The 20,631-nt window shown below is 37.5% G+C and overlaps 1 long non-coding RNA gene across 5 annotated transcripts in view; it reads right to left on the reverse strand.

The window, feature by feature from the left end:
- LOC143689084 (uncharacterized) overlaps window positions 1–20,631 on the reverse strand; it is a 47,270-nt gene that overhangs the window by 14,849 nt on the left and 11,790 nt on the right. For 2 of the 5 annotated variants that reach the window (XR_013178558.1, XR_013178555.1), the window contains exon 1: window positions 877–5,298. The exons of 1 other annotated variant lie outside the window; for it this stretch is intronic. This is a non-coding gene — a long non-coding RNA (uncharacterized LOC143689084). Of the gene's footprint in view, window positions 1–876; window positions 5,299–20,631 lie in introns of those variants that run through there. 2 more of the 5 variants (XR_013178559.1, XR_013178556.1) reach the window with 2 other exon arrangements.

Here is a 20,631-nt window from a genome sequence, read left to right on the forward strand (position 1 = left end):
AAGAAGATGGTCTTCAAAACTCTTACCACTAAAGTCTTGTGATATCAACAATTCAAAACAATTTCCAGTAAACCAGAAAGTCAGGACCATCTTTATCACTAAGACAAAAGCAGATTACATCCACTGTCATCGTAAGAGTAAATGTTTATTAAACACCTAAAATTTGCTGCATGCCATATCAGACAACGCACTAGCATTAATCATAGTTGGCATTTTCTGAGTACTTCACCCTGAGGCACTGTTCTAATGAACCACTTTATAATCATCATACAGTTCAGTCCTTACAACAACCCTGTGACATAAGGTTCCATATCCATTTTGCAGATGAGGAAATGGAGGTGGGAACAGTGCCTTTCCTGCCTCCGAATCACATAACAAATCCACTAGCAGAGCCCAGATGGCAACAAATGTCTGATGCCAAAGTCCTTGCTTGTGTCAGCACACTGCGATACCCACAAATCTGACCCCCAATAGTAAATATGGACATCCTTTCGTCCCAGCATCCAGGGCCTTATGTCATGTTAGAGATGCAATAACAAAATGGAAAACAATGACAATAATTTAAATCTACTCTGGTATACTATTTTTGCCAATGTCAATAGGTTAAGTGGTTGATATTCCAAGTCAGTTGAAGTAAACATCCACCCCCCAGCCAACACATGAATCACAGCTGAGTGTAGGATGTTTACATGAACTGAAACTTGGTTTAAAGGTAGGACTTACGAATCTCAGTACCGTGTTATATTTATCCTTTATTTGAGACTCACATTTATATTCAAGCACATGACAATTTATGTAGGAGAACAAAGGCAACGTTGTAGAATCTGTTGAAAAAAGAATACGCCCAGTAATCCACGTAAGTGTGAGAAGAGTTACCTTGAAAGGTATTTTAAGGCAGTTCAGAATCCAAGAATAAGGCAGAATTGATACTCTTTTCACTGGAGGAATTCATGGCAATAAATGCACCCATCATGTAAATGTTTCGTATCTAAATACAGTTGACTTGGCCAGCCTCTTATCCTCCTATGCTCTTCACCTCATAACTGGTGCACTTACAGGATCCCTGTGATGGACAGCATTAGGCCTCATCTTTCCATTCTTCTACAGCAAGAAGATTCCTGGTTTGGGTGAAAGACAAAGCTAATAAAATACCTCCAAGGAGCTCAAGGTTTAGTTGAAGCTTTTCCTGTTTTCAGTCACCCTCCTGTCCCACCTCCGCCCAACAACCTGAAATGCCCACAATTTCCCGGCAGGAACATTAGTCCCACTCTCAGCTTTTGCTTCACCTCCTTTTTCCAAGTGTGGTGTTCCTGCCTCGAAGAAATTCATTCGAATAAAAGAAAAAAATCACCACAAATATCACTACTAGCCTTTAAAGTGACCCTAGCAATACCCTTGCATCAAAGAAGAGGAAATCCTCAAATTTGGAAGTCAAATTAAATACAAGAACCATGGCCAGCAAACGAAAAATCTTTGGAATTTCCTAGGCATCCAAATGCCTCCAGGAATCTTCTAAATCTCTACCCGGCTGCTATTTCCTTCAAGCTGATTTTCCTGGACATCAATTCCCAAGATTAAACAGATATAACACATGCACACAAGTGTGTACACATACACACACTTTTTTGTTTGCAAGTATACTGTTTTCCTCTTTTAACTACTCCTACCGCAACAATATTTTTTCTTCTCCTTTTCTTCACAAATGTATTCAAATGGGCTTTTGTGGGCAAGACAACAAGACACCTTCTGTGGGAGAAAAACACATCTCAAGTTTCCAACAAAGCTTTTTATAATAAGTCTTTTGGATGTCTACACATTTCTAAGCTGGGGACTTTCTGTGTTTTTTTCCACTTACCAACTGGACATAACACTAAACAACAAAAAGAACGTGAGATAAGCTCTGTGGTTCTGAGCGGTGGGTCACATGGCACTATCAGCAGGGTTGGGAACTCAGAAGAGAGGCCCATTCCCAAACCCCACCTCAAATGCTCTGAATCAGGAGCTGTGGTCGGAGCCCGGAAATCTGCGTTCTTACTAAGAAGTCCTCCAAGTAATTCTTATGCACAGCAATATTTAAGGACCAGTGGACTGTTTCAACCAATATATAAGAAAGCTGAAGCAAAGACACCAATGAATTTTGATTTATTAGGGAGTTTGTAATATGCTACAAATAAGAAATACACATCATAACCACCCTTAATTAACCAGACTGGGGAAACTGGGGCTGACTAATTTTAAAAACTAAGCTAAGACTAGAGATGCAAACTTTATTTTTTTTAATTTCCTAAGCACACACAGAAAATAGAACAATCATTTGATGAATACTTGGTGAAATTTTAACACTGAGGAGTGAAAGGGAACCAGGGTCAAATGTTATATGGCAAGAGGAAAACAGGCTGGGATTTATAGTTCATGGTCTGGGTAATCCCAAGCTTATTGATAACATTTTGTAGAAAGGATTCAGGCTTCAAGACCAATGAGGAATCATTCAATTGTGTAATCCTATGACCACTTTGTAACCAAGAATATTTGTACATGAGCACATCTAATATGAATGAACTGAAGATACAATTTTGTAGTGACCTCAAAGCATGTATTAGGGGAAAAAAGAACAGGCATTAAAAGATGCTTAACAAGGTGAGGCATCCCTGGCCAAGAAAGACTGGGTGGAGTCAAGAGGCTCTTCTGGAGGCAACTCTTATACAAGCTTCAATTAGTGCTGATTGCCATGGTTTGCTAAATCCCAACCAGCATCACTCCTGTTGACTCTTGAGAACACCTAGGGCTCAAAGTGAGACTCTAAAAAGGTTTCATGTACTTGTTTTGCCTTCCTGGAACCTATAATTCCTGGAGGGTTCCTAGGTCAGAGGGACCAGCCTCTCCAGGAATATCGATGAATTATACCCCTCTCATAGGGATTTTTCATCAGTTGCCCAGGGATCCCTTTGGATTGGGAGAGGGATCGAGAAAAAGAGGAGGTATAACAGAGAATAGGATGTAACAGACAAGTATGACTGCTGAATCACTACATTAATATCCCACCTAGACTCCAATGTTGGGAGCAGCTAGAAGGAAATTTCTGTGACAGTGGAATAGTAGCCCGGACAAACTCTGGGATCTCTTCTGTAACAACCTGTTGAAGTATGCTTTGAAAATCATTGCTTTTTTCTTCCTTTTGCTTTGTATATATGCTATATTTTACAATAAAAAATGCTTAGAAAAACATTATTTTCAGGATGGTGATCAGTGACTAAAAATGTTTTACTTTTAACATTAACTGGATCAAGAAATCATAAAGAGTAAAGAATGTCTGAGCTTTCTAAATACTATAAATAATTGCCAAAAGTGCTACAGGCATAATTGGCAAATACCGATGATCTAACATTTTAAGGCATTTGTTCTAAATAATCAATTGCTAGACTTGCGGCCAATGGGAAGTTTGTGGTTCCTCAAGTAAAAGATAAAGAAGTCATCTGCAAATGATTAAAATGTTATACATAAGTATGCCGAAGTGGGCTTTCAGAATTAAAGCTGAACATGGTCTTTGATTCACCTCATTAGGGCAGAGTAACATAAAACCAATGTTACATAATACAGATTGCACCGTTAATCCTGCAGCATAGAGGGATAACTGGACTAGTTGGGCGGAGCATGACAGCTCTATGAGGAATACCTACTCTTTCAGTTTAGATTTGGGCTATCATTTTGAAAAGCTTTTAAATTCAGCTGTGCAAATGATTAAACTAGGCAGTTTCTATCCAAGCAACTGAATTTTAAAGCTATATACAAAAGTTCTTCTTAGGAAATAATGTTAGCTGGTCATACAAAATAATCCTACTACCAGAGAATATACCATATCCCACCTTTGCCAGGGAACACTTCTCAGGCTCAGAAATGGTTCTAGCCATTTATTGCTATTGGAATCTAAGGTTTCCAATGCGCTAAAACAGGGTCACAGAAAAACAATCAATTTGCCTTACTAAGAGTTTGGCTGGAAGTGATGCATAACGCATGCAAGTATCAAGCTCAAGAAATATACTTATAAGCTGCAAAGCTACCTATCTGAAGCAACTGAACTCCATTCACTAACTGCTGCACCCCCCACCCCCACAAAAAAGAACAAATTTGGAAACTTCCACTCTAACAAATGTAACTGCAAAATAAGAGAGCATTTAAAAATAAATGCTGTTGCACAGAAAAGTTTGGAGTAACTATATTATGACCCAAACTATCATTTACTCTCCAGATAAAAGACAAAAGGAAAGAATAGATGTTGGTACAATAAAATGAAATCAATCATCACTGATTAAAGCAAGGTACTTTACTTCATGTTTATGGCAGGAAAACACAGAACTTTCCTTTTTGGTTTAATTATGTACTACACCTAACACAGAGCAATGTTCAGCCATTTGACAATAATCAACAATAAAAACACCATACTGAAGAAAAAGCTTTCAATAAAACAGCCATGTTTCTTGATGTCAAAAAGACAACTAAAAATGAGAAAACAAAACATAAAACTCAGAACAGCAGCTGTTATAAAAGTAACATCATCAATGAGCCCACAATGAACAGCGCCTTATTACTTTTCAGTTCTATGGAGAAACACAAAAAATATACAGTACACCTGCTGGTGAGGAACAGAAAAGCCACGAAGCAACATGAAAATGCTTAAGAAAACATATCTAGTAAACTAAAGCACAAAATAACCAGTGAAAACGCTGTAAATGGTCTTAGCGGTTTGTTCTAATCAGGAGCTATGACACTGTTTGGGGCAACAAGACAGGAAGTTATGTATATATTGGGGGGATGGGATTTGAGAGGAGGGAGACAGTATACACACACGTCACTTAACTACAGGGAAAACCACAATTCCTAGGTTGTGTACTGCTGGGTGGCGGTAATCTCAGTCTTCAGAACATTCATGCACTTTCTCAAGGAGGGCATCAGCCTTCTGAACCACTGGGAAGCTAATCTCGAACCTACTTGGAAAGGTAGAAAAGAATAAAAACTCACTGACAGGACAAAAATACAAATAGCAACCCATTGTGGGAAAAAAAGACATTTTAACTAAATTCTCTAAGGCTCAGCAGTGATATCTTAAGTCTGCACAGCTCAGATGGCATCTGCTATGGGGTGTCTGTTATCAGACAGGCTCCTACGTTAATTCTATCTTAAATACACACAATCCTGTAGACAGCAGTAAATGAAGGAATCTAAAGATTTCTGATCTTTTCCCCTACACATTCTATAGTCTCCCCAACTCCACTCCTTAGACATAATTATAACAAGATGATGTCTGTGAACAGCCGGTAGCAGCAAACATCTGACTGAAAGCTTAGCTCTGTTTACAGCTTCCAGTCGGGGATGTTTACAACAACAGACTTTCTGAACAAGAAATTAAAAGAAGAAATAGAAGATGGTATCTGTGACATCTTGGAATGAAAATGATGAAGTTAATATTATTAATTAACAAGAGAATTAGTGGTTCACCAATTGTTATTTTTCCTAGACTAATTAAAAATGGAAATATCCATTAAAGGTCTATCTTGGCAAGATATTACCAGTTATGCTATATGAGGATACTATTTTTCCAACACATGCAAAAATCTGTTTTTGTCTTCCTAAACCTAAACTTTAAGAATTAAACTAAATTAATAACAGTACCCTAGAATGAGGACCCTAATGATTAGAGTGGTTACATATCTCATTTTGCCCAAAACAGTCCTAGCTTATACCTGCTGTTTCAATATTACTGTTAAAAGTGACTCTCTTTCATTCACAAAAGTGTCCAAATTTGGATGATAGATAATACGGTGGGTTTTACAGGTAGAAAATCAACACTAAGTCTAATATTGTTTTCCTTAGCTCTGGCTGATTTAGGTGAGGGATGTGCAACCCACGGAATGAGCAAAGCAAAGCTGAGAACCAAGGAACAAACACATGATCTTGGTTTTAAAGCAACAGACAGAAATAATTTAGTTTCCCACACCACTTTCCTGAAGACAGAAGGAAGACTACATTGAAATACAGTGTATCTGTGCTCCACCAAAACCAACATTTCCTTTAATCTAAAACATGTAAAATAATTTCTTAAAAAAAAAAAAACTGTTAAAACAATGAGTCTACAATTAAGTCATAGTGATTTCACGAAATGAGCATATACACACACGCACGCAAGCATGCAAACACACAATCCTTACAAGATAACTGTTGAAAAAAACCAATACATACAATTTTGAAAGATTACCGATTTTCTAGCACCAATATTCTTGAGAATCTATGGCTTTCAGTTATTAATATTTACACTGTGATAATATTTGAAGGTTGCTTTCTGAAATATAATTTTTTGCTCAAATGTTATAAATAACTCTACCCATTACAGAAATAATGTTGAAATAATGAGGAAAACACACTGGTCTCTATGGATACAGGATGACCGTCACAGGTTAATGCTTAAAATCTAGTGGCTATTTACAACAAAGACTATTCAAGTTGATCTACAATTGAAAACTTCCAGATTTAAATTAGGGAAAAAAAAGTTATTTCATGCCTAGATAGATAGGCATGGCACTTGACTAATGAGGATGCTGCACATTAAGTTGCAATGAACTAGTTATTACAACTCTCCTTTAAACAATTTCCCTCTCTGTTCTCATTTTAATTTTTCTAAAGGTTCATCAAAAAGAGAAATCTTTATGAGAACCACTACATTTAACTTACACACATAATACATAGCATCTTTCCTTTATCAGGGAATTTTGACAAATGCTGTACCTTTGTACATGATGTATACTTGAAGACATATACGAAAACTAAAGGGAAGTTGAATAATTATGTTATAATGGAACCAATTATAAAATTCTATCTAAAACTAAAAAAATCTTCTAGAAACAATCTTTAATTAAAATATACAATTCATATTTCATAAATGTTCTTTAATTTTATTTTATTTGTAATCAAATACACGTAGGAAAGTTGAGTTTAATGAATGTATACTTGAGGCTAAAGGTTTACCGTTTTGCCATGCTAATGATTTTATCTATTTTACGAATATATTTTGAGAGTTACCCTTCTTACTATGAGCATTAGCATTTTACTTTTCTGTTTACACATTTTTACAAACTGTGGACAAAAACTTATAAACAGCTGTCTAAATAAAAATGAATATTACTATAAGTGAACTGTTGGCTGGAACAGTACAACCATAAAGTAACTGGAAACATCTGTCAAATCAATCTCTCACAAGAAATTTATGAGGATTCATATATAATTTACACTCTGTCCTAATTTGCTAGACTCCGTCATACCACAGATATCTCTCAAGTACAATGCTGAAAACAAGCTAGATGCCTCAACGGATTTTTCAACTTGACAAATCAAAATGAAAAGTATCGTTATAATGGAATTTTAACGGGTTTGGGAAATTTTACCATGAACACCTAAGAATAAGAAATGTCATTTTGAAATAGTGAGTTAAACATATTGAAAAAAATTTAAGTAAAATTCTGGTTGGCCAAGATTTTGTATCTTCTAAAAGAAATCTACAAGTTTGTTGAAGTGCAGTGGTGACTAGGTAACCTCTCAGAAATGTTACGTCACAGTTCTGACCCTGACATTGAAATGCGTATGGTGATAAATGTCAAGTCTTACGAGACAGAGTGGTGAAAAAAAGGCAGGAATTCACACCCTAGATGAAAACAGTTAATGGAGTAGAAAACTCAGATTAAAGAAAACACAAAACAGAAAACCCAAAAGATATTCTACTTCCGTTTTCAATCTATTCAATAATAACCACTATTCTCTATACACTCATGTCAAAACAACCGAACCAAGACCAAAAAACAAAAACAAAACAAACCAAAAAGAGACAGAAAAGAGAAGAAAAAGACAACTAAATTCTCCCATGCTTCCACGGACATATCCTACAGCACACCCACGGACATATCGGACATCCTCCAGAGCTCCCACGGACATGCCCTCCCACGCGCCCACGGACATATTGTCCCGTGCTCCACGGACATATCCTCCTGTGCACCAACAGCACAGGGTCTGACTGGGCCAGCTGTTCTCGGCATGATGGGCCCCATCACTGGGAAGTCTTCATGCCCCTGCTCCAGCTATTGAATTAGAAATTGGGGTGATGGGACCTAGCAATCTGGTTTAACAGATTGCTTCTGATGCATGCTTAATTTTGACCCACAGTTCAATAACGTGCCTAAAGCTTAATGGGCAATGCAGCCTTGCCATTGAGGTGACCAACCATTTCGGTTTTCACAGGACTGAGAATATTCCCTGGACAAGGAACTTTAAAAATCAAGACATTATTGCTGGGCATACTACCTGCTGTTACAGATCAAAGATGAAAAAAATGAACCACTTGAAATGGAGTGGTGATTTTATGGACTGAGTGCTTGTTGCATGTTAGGTGGAGGGGGTCACAATCAAACCCCAGGAAGCACTAATGCATAACTGAGTTCATCATTTCAGAGCAATGCCACATTTTCTCCATTATTATCCTGAACAAAGTACAGCTTCCAAGATTATCAGTGTCATACATTTACATAATTGCTAATTTGTTACCTACCTAAAAAAGCCTGTAGAGGAACACTTCACGTCTGGAGGGAACGTGATGTAAGGGAGGGCTTTGACAAAATAAATAACTTTTATTAAACTATAAAGTAATCAGAAATTCATGGAGTTTTTTGTTTTTTTGCAAAACCCTTTGACCATAATCAAACTGAGTGAGTTGAATGGTAGGCAGTACCTTTCTAGATTATTAAAATTCTGCCCTTTCAAAGTCCTAGGTCATAAATATGACAACAATAAGTCACCAACAGCACACAAAGCTAACTCTACATGTTAAGGTCTCTTAAAGCAGTTTGCGCTGGGCTAACCGTGGACTACCCGCCCTCAGCACCTCCTTCTGCAGACTCTACTCCACAGACCGAAGAGAACAACATGAACCGCACACAGAACCAGTAACTAGTGTAGATTCGAAACCTTTCCACAATTCACGTATAACTATACGCCAAACTACAACTTTTGAAGTCTCCTATATCCTAGAGGGTAACCCCATATAAATTTATCACTATAACGCAACCTGCGTTTTAACAAGTATACTTAATTCTCAAAGTCCACATCTGGAAGTAAATTGGCCACTTCAGCCTCGACAAGCAAAAGGAGATTCAGCAAATAAGGATCTAAGAAGCCTTAACTGTAAACCTTAATGACACAGAAAACATACATATAACCTCAAACAGATATGCTTCTGAAGCATGTTTCTTATTACCTAATTTCAGAATTTTTAATCTTAATATCTCAGTATCACTTTGCAATTGTCCCTATATTCACTTAGTTTTAAATATTTTCAAGCTTTTCTAGTAAAAATAAAATCTAACACTCTACTTGAGGAAAAGAATCAGCCCTATAAGAGGTATAAATCTACTCTTCTCATTTATCTTTCATAAATTCTGACTGTTTACATGATTTCCTTAAAGAAATTACATTTGTTGATTGTTCCTTGCACATACACTTACATACTAGCTATGTATCCCTGAGTGATTCGATTAATTACTCAGAGTCAGTTTCCCAATTTGTAAAATAAGAAAACCCTATACCACAGAGGAGAAAACTCTCAGTGGTTGTGAAGATTAAACAAAATTATTGCTTAAAATTTTAAGCAATGAAGCACTCTATAGACAGTACATATGGATTAGCATCCAAACTCTCTTAAAAACCTTCTCTCTCAAAGCAATAGTCTACAACTCAAAGACCTGACAACTACAGGTGATATGGTATGGGTGAGTAGGACAGAGTTTTACTTGATGTAGCACTAACCAACTTTTTAACCAATGTGGCAAAAAAGCAACATTGGCCTCATTCACACCAATGCATCAACTGGGCCCATTCATAACAATGAAATTATGACAATAATGATGTGAGAAACACCATCCTTTTACTTTACTTTTCAGTTAAGGAAATATAAAACAAAGTTATAAAAAGTTATAAAAGATATACTTAATTTCTGTTTTTCACTTTATAAAAGAATCTGGGTCATTCCAATGAATTTTATATGTATTGGTACTTAAAAATAATGTTAGTAGCATTTTTAGAATGAAACCATTGTACAAAATAAGCAAACTAAAAATAAAATCAAATCATTTAGTCATTCAAACATTTATGTTAGTTAATATTATATTTTAAAATCCAGCTTTTCTTTTTCATATGCAATTGTCAAAATTTTCCTGTGATAATGTACACACATTTCCAAGCCATGTGAACATTTTCATCATAGTTATTTAACTTGAATGCCATTAAATGTGAATGTCAGCCACAAATGTACCAAATGTACCCAACATACATGAAGACATTTGAGACTATTCTCCAGAGCTGAGACTACTCTCCAGAGTTGAGAGCCTCTGGCACACCACTCTTGTTTCTTCCCCCTATCTGAAAAATGAAGCATTTGGCTCTGTGCTGGCTCCTTGGGCTCCTGGAACACAAATTCTCCAGCAGCTCCAGGGCCCCTGGTTTAGTTTGCTAATGCTGCTGGAATGCAATATATCAGAAATGGGTTAGCTTTTGTAAAGGGGATTTATTAAGTTACAAGTTTACAATTCTAAGGCTTTAAAAATACCCCAACTAAGACATCCAGAGAAAGGCTGGATGGCATCCAGCTTTCCTCTGTTACCCGGCAAGGCATAAGGCTAGTATCTGCTGGTCCTTGCTCCTGATTCTGCTGCTTCCAGGTTCTGATTCCAGTGGCTTCCTCTCCAAACATCGTGGGGCTTCACTTGACTTCTCCGGGGCAAAACTCTGAGTTCTGGTTTGCTTCGCATCTTATGGGAAGGCACATGGAGATGTCTGCTGGGCTTTCATCTCCAAATGTCCATGTCGAGGCATCTGCTCTGCTGGAAGTCCAAGAATCTCCAGTTGCAGATGTCTATGTCAGCTCTGAGCTTTTTCCAAAATGGTTCCTGCTTAAAGGACTCCAGTAAGTGGATCATGACCTACCTCGAATAGGTGGAGACACATCTCCATGGAAACAACCTAATCAAAAGATCCCACCCTAAACAATAGTGTTCACAACTGGATGGGTCACATCTCCATGGAAACAACCTAATCAAAAAGATCCCACCCTAAAATATTAAATTAGGATTAAAGAACATATCTTTTCTGGGTACAAAACAGTTTCAAACTGGCACAGCCTCTCATCCATAGTGGGCAGTGGCTCACTCTGGAACCAGCCGCTGAAGGAGAATCCGGTTCAGAGCAGCTGCCTGTTTGTGCTCAGCAGATCATCAATCATTATACAGAGACCTCAGACTCCAGTTATCCTCAGTGAAGTCTGGATGCACCAGGTCCCATGTGACAACCCCAAAGTTGGAACAGCCCAATACCTTTCAACATACCTGTAATCTCTTACAGGTATATTTTTGGGAGGCCATGGTCTAGAGTATTTATAGAATGAGTAGCTGCTTCAGACACAGATACAGGTACATTTATAGAGCAGTGAGCAACGACAGTTTAAAAACCTACTCTCACAGAGCTTACAGTATAAAGGAGTATGCAAGGTTGGATAAAACATGTTAGGGATTCAGATAATATGGGCAATGAAGAGTCACTGAAGACTTTTAAGACACAAAACAGAAGACTAGATCCAAGTTTTATAAAAGATCAGACTGCTTGTGACGTAGGGTGATCTGAGACAAGGGTGGGGAGAACAAGCTACTGGTCAGAAGACTGTGGCAGCAATTCAGATCGTAAACACCTGTTTCATGACTATTCTAGCTTGCTAGCTGCTGGAATGCAATATATCAGAAAGTCAACAGCTTTTAAAAAACGGAATTTAATAAGTTGCTAGTTTATAGTTCTTAGGCTGAGAAAATGTCCCAATTAAAACAAGTTTATAGAAATGTCCAATCTAAGGCATCCAGGGAAAGATACCTTGTTCAAGAAGGCCGATGAAGTTCAGGGTTTCTCTCTCAGCTGGAAGGGCACATGGGGAACACAGTGTCATCTGCTAGCTTCCTCTCCAGCTCCCTGGAAGGCGTTTTCCTTCTTCATCTCCAAAAGTCCTGGGTGGTAGACTCTGCTTTGTGTGCTGCAGCATTCTCTGCTCACTCTGAAACTCCAGCTTTCTCCAAAATGTTTCCTCTTTTATAGGATTCCAGTAAAATAATCAAGATCCACCTGGAATGGGTGGAGACAGTCTCCGCCTAATCCAATTTAACATCCATTCTTGAGCGAGCCACATTTCCATGGAAACAATCTAATCAAATTTCCAACATACAGTGCTGAATAGAGATTAGAAAAAATGGCTGCCTTTACAAAATGGAATTAGGATTAAAACATGGCTTTTCTGGCGTACATACATCCTTTCAAACTGGCACGATGATGATGGGAATGATTTTTTAAAAAAGGTGGATTTGAGACTTACTTAAAGATAAAATCTCATAGTTTCTTATAGCTTATGTAGCAAGTTATTAATAAAAATTTGTTGACAAATCCTAAATGGCTTTGTTTTTTGTTTTTTTTTTTTAACTTTTGGCTAATTCTCCGGTATCTATTTATTTTCACATAACATTCTTCCTTCTTAAAAGCAGAGGGCAGGATATAAATTCTGGAGGAAGATCCTGGTTGCCAACATTCTAGTTCATTCAAATCTTATTCTAGTTTAAAGAAGTCTGAAGCAAGGCTAGCACCTGAGCTGCTGACTACACCTTCTGAAAAAGGGAGCTTTAGATAGTGAAGAAAAGGCATTAAAAATGTAGAGGGCAAAAATAACTGTCAGCAAATTAATGAGAGGAAGTGGTATACAAGAACAGAACAACTTAAATTTGAGTCTAAATAAGTCCAGTGAGCCATTAGAGAGGAAAAATGAAGCTGGGATTATCAATTCCCTAAAGGGTTTGAAAGAAAGTTTGACAAAGTATTATAGGAAGGAAGGAATAATGGAATTAAGATTATCCTAATTATACTCTAAATAAACCCCAAACATGAAACCATAAATGCTGGAGCCTGGGAAGTTGACTTATAGATACCCCTCGGATGTAGGGAACTGAAAAGGTAATTCAAACAAACTTGTGGCAACAAAAGAACGTGAAAATCAAAACCACTGAAATCCAAGGCATCAATCAGGATGTCTCTGGGGAAACTTGTACAATTTCATATAAAAAAAGTAACAAAAACGTCAATAATCAAAATATTATCATTCCCAGTTCAGGAAAAAGAAGTACTTACACAGTGACAGAATTACAGGGGAAACAATAATGTATTTGGCAAGAACCAGCGTGCACACTTCTCATTTTTTTTTATGTTAAAATTTAAAAATTTTTATTGTGGTGACATGTATAACATTACATTTCCAAATTTCACTACTTTAAAAAACATAGTTCATTGGTATTAGTTACATTTACAGCTGTATTATCACCACGAACCATTAACAAAACATTTTCATCACCCCAAATAGAAACCCTGTACCCAATTAAGCATTAGTTCTCCATTACCCCTTCCTCTGATGGTAACCTGCAATCTGCTTCCTGGCTCTAAGAATTTGTATATTCTAGTTGTTTCATATAAGTGAAATCATAAAATATTTGTCCCATTATATTCGGTTTATTCCATTCAACACGTTTGAGGTTCACCCATGTTGTAGTGTGTATCAGAACTCCATTCCTTTTTAAAGCTGAGTAATATTCCATTGCATGTATAAACCACATTTTGTTTTTCCATTCCTCTGTTGATGGACACTTGGGCTATTTTTACCTTTTGACTATTAGTGAATATGCTGCTGTGAATGCTGATATATAAACATCTCTTCAAATCTTTGCTCTCAATTATTTAGGGTAGATATCAATTCTTTCAAGTAGATATTATCAGGCCATAAGTAATTCTATACTGGACTGAGGAACCACCACAATGTTTTCTACAGTTGGCGGCACCATTTTAATTTTTTTTTTTTGCATGGGCAGACACCAGGAATTGAACCCAGGTCTCTGGCATGGCAGTCTGAGAGCTCTGCCTGCTGAGCCACCGTGGCCCGCCCTGCACCACTTTATATTCCCATCAACCATGTACAATCTCCTCAATCTTCTGAAATGACTAGTACACACAGTCCCAGAAGCTCCCTCTGTGACACAGTGATCACCTGTGTCTAAACAGTATAATTCTACTAACATTCTGAGCCTCAGCCCCGGAGCACTAGCACTGTTAAAAAGTCTCTGGAATCCTCTTAGATTCCAGACTGTCTACTCTTAGGAAGGCAGCAGCACATAGAAATCAGGAACCTGGGCTTTACAGTCAGACCCAACAAGACTAAACATTTAACTTATCTGGGAAAATCACTTTATCTTTCTGTGGCTACTTTTGCATCTGTACACTAAGAAAATAAAATACCCAATCTTGTAAGGTTATTGTGAGAACTGAATAAGATAACATAACTTTTCCAAGTGCTGAGTTCATGGCAGGCACACAGTATGCAGTAAATGAAAAGGAAGAAGGAAAAAAAGATTCTTCTCCTTTCTAACTGTTCATACAGCTTTTACCATCTTCAATTCTTAGTACTAATTATTAATTACTGAGTATATGACAAAGTGCTAGACACCAGAAATATAAAAATGTATAAATCTGCCTTCCAGGATCATATATGTAATAAATAATACATAAATCTTTGTCGAATAAATATAGTAGTCTTCAAGGGATAACCTGAAAACTGTGTTAATGTCTGATTCTTTAATTTAATAACTGAGAAGAATTCAAATAACCCAATTTGAAATATAGAATATTACATTTATTACTAAAGTGACAATCTGAAAGACTTTCAACAAAATAATCTGTAAGTCTTTAGTATTTCTATGATCAACTAAATTCCTGAGACATTCTTCCTAAGAATAAACCTTAGGATATTTTACTAGTCATATTTTTCTCTTTGATGAATGAATGAATGCCAAATTCCATGTTTCAAAGGTACTTCACCACATCCAGTATGTCTGAGAATACTGTTATTATCTACATCCTATTAAAAAAAATATACACACACACACACACACACACACACACACATATGTGTGTGTGTGTATATATATATATATATATAATATATATAATATATATATATTACATTTCTGGGTCTTACCCCAGACTTACTGAATAAGTTATTGAACCTGGATAAGATTCAATAAGAAATCATTAGGCATGGATTTTATAAATCTATATATTTAAAAAACCGAGGAGATTCAGGTAAGATAGGCCAAGCTTGGAAACCTACTGGTATATTTGATAAAGTCGGGTCCAAAACATGTAAAGACACCAAACATGAAATGTGTAAATGTCTTTCTTTCTTCGAAGATAGTGTTTTATGTTCTTAGCAATGGACACACTAAATCCCCAAACTGGAAGAAATTTCCTAAGAGTTTTGCATTTAAAATGTATTACGGAGATATGCATTAACAGTAATGGTCAACACACAGCAGTGCTTATATATTTAAGGCAGTGTTCTAAGTGCTCTACATGTATGAACTCATACAGTGCTCATGACAACCCTCTAAGGTAGGGACTAGTAGTATCCTTCATCCGTAAATGAGGAAGGTGAGACAGAGCAATCAGCCCAGAGCCACACAGTACCTGGCAGAGCTGTGCTGAGAACCCAGCAGCAGACTCCAGGCCCTGCTTCTCACCTAGGCTCCACTACCTGCTGTTACCTGAGGGGTGATTAATGACTGCAAAGAAACATTCAAAGAGCTGACACTCTTATATTTAGTACCGCTGGAGATGTTTTCTATTCAGGCTAAAACCTGATTCACTATGGATAGCTTGTTCAACCTTTCATATAAAATACTTCTACAGTTCAGTTCCTCAATTTGTACAAAATAAAGGGAGGGGGGAGTTACTCATACACAATTTGGTTTCACCATTTTTTTAACTTGGGTTCAATTTTCTCAGTTCAAATTTCTAAGATTCTGGATCCCTTCCTCTTAAGCGCCAGAGATGGATAATGCAGACAGACAATCCTATTCTCATAAGAGACGTGTAATGCCAAATCACCTACTGCACTGGACTGTCAAAACTGGGTATGACCTCACACCGTACAAATATAACAGAGTCATCATGAAGTGGCCACCTAACAGTCTCAACTAAGGCAGGCTCAGCGGAATGGAATTAAGTTCAGCCTAAAAAAAATACAAAAGGGGAATACTCTGTGCGGGAGACAAAAAAAGTTAATGTTTCCTTTTTGATCAAACTTTATAACAGAATCAAGAGCAAGAATAAAATATACCTGCCCAAGAGATAATGTTTGGGTTTTACAGAAAATTATAAGCTCTTGAGAGAGAGACTTGAAAAGAAACTACTGTTTCTCCCTAATTATAGCAGTGCTACTTAATCTACCTGTTCTCTGGATGCATCTTTGCCTTTATTTTAAGATTCAGAACATGTTATAACAATAAACTTCATGTGCTAGAGTTCTTAGGAATGGCCACGCCCCTAAATAAAATATATTAAAAAGGCAAATGGAGCAGTACAATGGTGGCTCAGTGGCAGAATTCTTGCCTGCCATGCTGGAGACCTGGGTTCAATTCCCAGAGCCTGCCCATGTTAACAACAACAAAAAACAAAAATAACAAAAGAAAAAAAAGTAAAAGGCAAACAAACCAAAAGAAATAAAAAGATCTGCTGTTTCCTATCAGCATTTTTCCAAAATTAAGAATTAATAAGATCTGCATCATTTGAGAGGAAGTATATACATTTCTATAGGATGAACTCGTCTTCAGTCAGCCTCACTGGCCACCACAGTGGCTTCTTACTGGCCATAGGCACATCCTGAAGCTGAGGGCTCTCCAGTGCTTGGGGTAGGGCTGCCAAGACCAGTCTTGGTGGCCAGATAGGCACTGATCCACTGTGCCTGGCCCACGGCTTCACAGTGGCTTCTGCCTGGCACAGGCTTACAGCTGGAGGCATGACAGTTACAGGAAGAGCAAACAGTCAAGACCCTCCAATGCACACCACACCGAAACAGGAGGGCACCTGGCACATGCAGCGCTGTAGGCAAAGAGGCTCTGAACTGGTGCCCAACAGCACACCTCTAACACACCAGCCTGGCCCCTCCCTCGGCTGTCGACTTCTACAGCAACTGCTGACTAGTCTGTTTCCACACTTCAGAAGAGGGACTGTGTGATTCATCCCAATACCCTTAGTAGTCCAGGGATTAGTGTAAAATAACAGTACATGCAAAAAAGATGAGTAACAGAGAAGAATGCAAAAAAGCAAACTGAGGTCACTGTCTTTCTCCTGGTTCAATATTTCGTCTCAAAACCTCCTACTGTGCCTGCCATGCCGGAGATCTGGGTACAATTCCCGGCACCTGCCCATGCAAAAAAATTAAATAAATAAATAAATAAATAAAACCACTGCACAACTGTGAAGATAGTAAAAACCAGATTTATTTTAATATTATAATTTTAATGTTTTTATCATGTGAGCCAACTGAACCTCTTTGGACTAAAGTTCCTTCTTCCATAAAAGGAAGGTATTATAAGAGTAAACAATTCTTTAAGTGTATTTATTCATCTCAATAGTTCCATGATTCTACAGTGGGATTATACTCTAGTAGTAAAGATTTGTTAATATTCACTGAATGTGTCTCTGTGCTCAATAATTATGCTCATATCTGAAACCAGATTTTGTGCTCTCTGGTGCAATGCTACTTTACCACCACCTGGGACATAAAAGGGCAAAAATCCACAAAACACTAGTTTTGAAAACATATACAAGTGCTTAAAAGTCAGAACAATTTAAAAGACATAAAACAGTATTTGTTCTAGATAAGCCGGAGTTGGCTCTGCTAGAGTCTGGGTGGAATTTTATATCAAGGAAAATAAGTAGATGAATGTTTCTTGGGCAACAAAATCCAAGTAGCTGAATTACACAGCTTGCTGATGTCTGCAGGCTGGGCTCATGGCTCTAAAGGTCCATGCAATACTGCCACATGATGATCATGCCACTTCCTTTCTTAAAACCCTCCAGTGGCTTCCCTCTGTAAGTCCGCACAAGATCCAATGCCCTTTGGCCTAGGAGGTCCCCACCAGAGCTGGTCTTACTGACCCCTCTGCCTTCTCCTCTGCTCCCCATCAGCATCTCTAGGCTCCTCTCACGCCTTCCAATCTGCCAAATGTTTCCTACTCGAGAGGTTTTGCACTACCTCTTCCGTCAGGAAAGTTTCTGGGACAGCTCTTCACGTACCCACGCCTTGTGTGTCGGGGGTCTTTCCTCAATGTTATCTCCTCAGAGGTCTTCCCGACTGTCCACTCTGAAGCAGCCCCTCACCCAAGAAACTCTATCATGTCTCCCTCTCTGGTTTTCTTCCTAGCTCTTGTTACAAGCTGAAATTACCTAGTTGGTTTATTCCTTTACCTGCTCACTGTCCGCCTTCCCCCCTTTTCCTGGCCTGCTAGAATGTGGTAAATTCTATGAGAGCTGGAAGTTGTTTGTTTTTTAGCCCCATAATTCCAGAGCTTAGAGTAGTGTCTGGCACACAGAAGTGTTAAGCATTTGCTGAATAAACTAATAATCATAATGGGACCCACATATATTTAAGAGCATTATGCTAGGCTCTTTTACACAAACCATCTCATTTAAAGTTCACAACAGTCCCATAAAATAATACTATTACTCCATTTTATAGATGAGGAAGTGAGGCTCAACAATGTTAAACTACTTAACCAAAGTGAGAAAATGGCCTAAGGCGATACTTAAAACATCAACTGGTATCTTTTCTCCCAAACTTTCTGTATTCTCTTTTTGGATGAACAGCACCTCTATTCTGCCAATCATCTAGCTTCTAGACCCTAAATTCACTTACATTTTACATTTCTGAAATATTTAAGGGCTGTTATAACCCCATGATGAAAAAATAAATGTAAAGATGGCGCAACTGAAATAAAACACGATTCTTAAAATTAAATTGCCATTTTTGCCAGATGAGTTCAATAAATAAGAAAAGTGATAGATTAAGTAATAACATTAGGAAGCTTCTAAAACATTTCACGTTTTTAAAGGATATGTCTAAAAGGTAGATGGTTATTCTAACCTTGATGCAAAAGAATGCCACACATCTGTTTAACAGAGGAAAAAAGGCTACAGTTAAAAAAATGTATAAAACAAGCACCAAACATTCAAAAACCGAGCTTAAAAATTATTAAAAAAGCATCAAAACATTTGAAACAGGAATAAATCTGACAAAGGGACCTGTACCTGGTCTACACCAAACATTGCTGAGAAGACCCAAAGGCAACCCTGATGGCTGGAACAAGACACTCCTCTTGGTAAGGCGGCACTTCCCAAAGTGACTTATAAATCCAGCACAATCCCAATAAAAATTCCAGTAGGATTTCTCGAAGGAACTGACAAAATGATTCTAAATTTCTAAATGGAAAAGCAAAGAACCTAGAATAGCTAAAACAAATTTAAAAATTAGGAACAAAGATGAAAGAGTAGCACTACGTGATTTCAACACTTACCATAAAGCTTCCGAGATCAGCACAGTGTAGTACTAGCATTAAAATCAACAAACACCTTAATGGATCAGGAGAGAAAGTCCAGAAACAGAACTACATATACAGATAACTGATATTTGACAAAAGTGCAAAGGCAATTTAATGGGAAAACGATAAACTTTTCAGCAAACAGTGCTGCAATAACTGGATAATCACGTGTAAAAACAACAGAACTTCAGTACATACTTTGAAACATAGGCAAAATTTGACTCAAAATGGATCACAGACCTAAATATAAAATCTAAAACTTCGAGGAGAAAACCCAGGAGAAATCCTTTCTGAATATGGTTTAGGTAAAGATTTTTTGATACCACACCAAAAGCATAATCCATACCAAGGACTATTAATTACACTTTATCAAAACTAAAAACTTCTGCCCTCTGAAACAGACTGCTAAAGAGAATGAAGAGACAAACCACAGGCTGGGAGAAAATACCTGCAAACCATAAATATGATACAGGACTTGTACCCAGAATATATAAAGAACCCTTACAAGTCAATAGTGAGAAAACAACCTAATTTTTAAAAACGGGCAAAACACTTTGCTAACTGAACAGATACGTCATCAAGAAGACTTAGTGATGCATAATAAGCTCATGAAAAGATACTCAATATCACCGGTCATTAGGGAAATGCAAATTAAAACAACAATGAGATATCATTACATACCAACTACACTTGATCTTAGCCAAAAGGCTGAGAAGCGATACTACATACCAACTAGAAGGGCAAAATTTAAAATTACTATCCATACCAGATGCTGTGGAGATGCTGGAGGGTAATGTAAAATGGTACAATCACCCTGGAAAACAGCTTGGCAGCTTCATAAGAAGTTAAACATACACCTGCTATACAATCAGGCCACTCCACTCCCAAGTATTTATCTAAGAGAAATGAAAGCATCATTTCTGAATGCTGAAATGATGTGTACATGCATGTTCACTGCAGCTTTATTTGTAAAAGTCACCAAGAAACAACAGAAATGTTCATCAACAGGAGAATGGATAAGAAACTGCGGTATACATACAAACACAATGAAGTACCACTTAGCAATAAAATGCTACAGCATGGATGAATC

Source organism: Tamandua tetradactyla, chromosome 6, assembly GCF_023851605.1.
Source record: "Tamandua tetradactyla isolate mTamTet1 chromosome 6, mTamTet1.pri, whole genome shotgun sequence".
Taxonomy (NCBI): domain Eukaryota; kingdom Metazoa; phylum Chordata; class Mammalia; order Pilosa; family Myrmecophagidae; genus Tamandua; species Tamandua tetradactyla.